This window comes from Cyanistes caeruleus, unplaced genomic scaffold (assembly GCF_971803275.1).
Source record: "Cyanistes caeruleus unplaced genomic scaffold, bCyaCae1.hap1.1 HAP1_SCAFFOLD_78, whole genome shotgun sequence".
Lineage (NCBI taxonomy): Eukaryota > Metazoa > Chordata > Aves > Passeriformes > Paridae > Cyanistes > Cyanistes caeruleus.
The window spans coordinates 432,595-435,000 of NW_028255889.1; positions in this window are offsets into that span (position 1 = coordinate 432,595).

A 2,406-nucleotide genomic window follows, 5' to 3' on the forward strand; every position below is an offset into this window, starting at 1 on the left:
AGCCTTCACATGGAGCCCCGTGGATCAGAGCATTTTCCAAAGGGGTCGTTGGGCCAAACAGGGAGATTTGCTCTGGCAGCATCTGTAAAACAATATTGACTTTTTCTGGCAGAGAACACTTGGCTGCAGGGACATATTCCCATTCTTCATGCTCAGGTTTCAGGATTCAAACAGTGTTGTCTTTCCCCAGAGCTGTTCCTTCAGCTGCCTCTGGAGGGCCATTTGGCCTCTGGACCCACACTCTGGACCAATTATTAGGACTGCTGCATCCAAACCTTTTATCTCCACAAACAGTGCTGATTGGAGGTGGATCTCCTTCTTTCACAATCGTTTTTAAACTGCAATATCAATATTTGTGATAACCTGTCATGGGGTTGAATAATCCAATCTTGTTCATTCATTTTTAACAGAATTTCTTTAATTTCTCCTTCATAATCTGCATCAATTCCTCCTCCCATGACATCAACACTTTGCAAGGCCAAGCTCAAGTGAGCAGTTACCAAACCAAAGGGTTCTGGAGGAATCTGAATTCCTATTCTTGTATTGTTAACTTTCATTTGCTTTGGCTTTTTCCTAATTAATTCCAGTTCATGAAGGTCCAGCCCTGCAGCCTCTGGGGTGACCCTGTCAGGGGCCATCACACCCAGAACAATTTCCCAGGCAGTCCAAGTCTCACTGTCCATGGTTGTGTTTGCAAATTGGGTGCAGCCCTGCACACCCAGGGGTTTCCATTTCCCCAGTGGGCCCATTGTTAAGGGCATGGAACACATCTGGGAGATGGGTTCTCCACCAGGACAGGTTCCCATTTCCTCATTTTATCAACTGCTCTCTTAACAACTCCTTCACTTGTTCAACCAATCCTGCAGCTTGTAGAGAGTCTGGTACATGAAAAACCCAGCAGTCTTAATCAGTGTGTTTTTCACAGGAACAGACAAAGCATTCTGCATCATAGTATCAACAAACCCTATAAAAACAGCCAGTTTTATCTGTTCCTCCTTTATTCCTTGTATAAAATTCACAAAGTTTACCACTGACATTTGGGTCTTTGCCAGTTCTTTTTTGTAGGGTATTTAGTGTTACAGTGAGCAGCCAAAGCTCACAAATTGGTATTTTCAGCATTATTTCACATTATTGAGTTTTGGTTATATATATAAATATATATTATTGTGTTGTTATTGTTATTGTTATTATGTTACTTGCACAAACAAACCTGAGCTCAAGACTAAAACCTTTTTCTGTACCTTCATGTGGGAGCATTCCAAAAAACAACTGTTCCTTCCGTTGGTGCTGTTAAGAAAATCCATCCTTGTCTTCCCAAACCCACAAGTTCTTTTCCTTTTTCCATATGCAATGTTTGGATGCATTTTAAGACATCCTGCGGTTCAGCCTCTTTTAACCGACTGCCCCACTGCTCGCACGGTGCTCCCACCTCAGCCCCACTCCAGAGCCAGTGAACTCTGGGGAGGGCTTCCCTTCTGGGAATTTCAGATGGGACAGATTCCTTACATTTACATTTAAAAAGTGATATTTTGTTGTGATCTGGCCAGACTTTGCCAATTTTATTTCACCAGTGGGCAGAGTCAGCACCAAAGGCACCAACACCACCTGAAGGAATCAGTGTCACTTACTGCAGCTCCAAGCACCAAAGGATCACAAAAGGAGCAGCTCAGCAATGCACCCAATCATCACTGCCAAAGATTGCCTGCAGGCATTAACAAAGATCCAGTTCCCCTCAGACTTTGCCATCCCCAGATCCACCCATCAGCTGGGGATGCTGTCACAGCCAAGGACTGGAGAGCCACTCCTGGACACTGGGAAATCCTGCAGGTGCCTCCAGCCACAGGTGAGGCTCAACCCTGGCTGTGAGAGAGGGCCCAGGTTTGATAGTGCTGAATGAACAAACTGACAGCACTTCTGCTGTGGGAACATCTGGTTTCATCCTCCTCTTGGGTCCCTACCAAAGCCTGGCCAGGCCTCAAGGAGGAACCAAGGGAGTTGACTCTGTCCATACACCCCAAACAAGGCCAGATGTCGGATTGAATGGCCTTGTCTGGCTTCTAAACACAGAAAGGTCAATCCATGTTTCATTGATGAGTGGATCCATCTATCACAGTGCTAATGACCATGCATATTTCAGTAATGAGCAGACAGACAGATAACCTCTGGTTGGAAGGTTCATCCAGAGGTCACCTTTGGCTCAGGGCCTGTTGTTCAGGCCTCACTCAGGGCCTGTTGTTCAGACCTTGGCACTTCAGGGACGAGGTTTAGTGCTGGGCTTGACACTGCTGCATGACTGGCTGGACTGGATGAGCTCAGAGGCCTTTTCCAGCAAAATGGATTCTATAATTGCAGGATTCTATCTGCTGCATTCAGCTAGGTCCATTACTTAGCAGCATTACTTTGGCC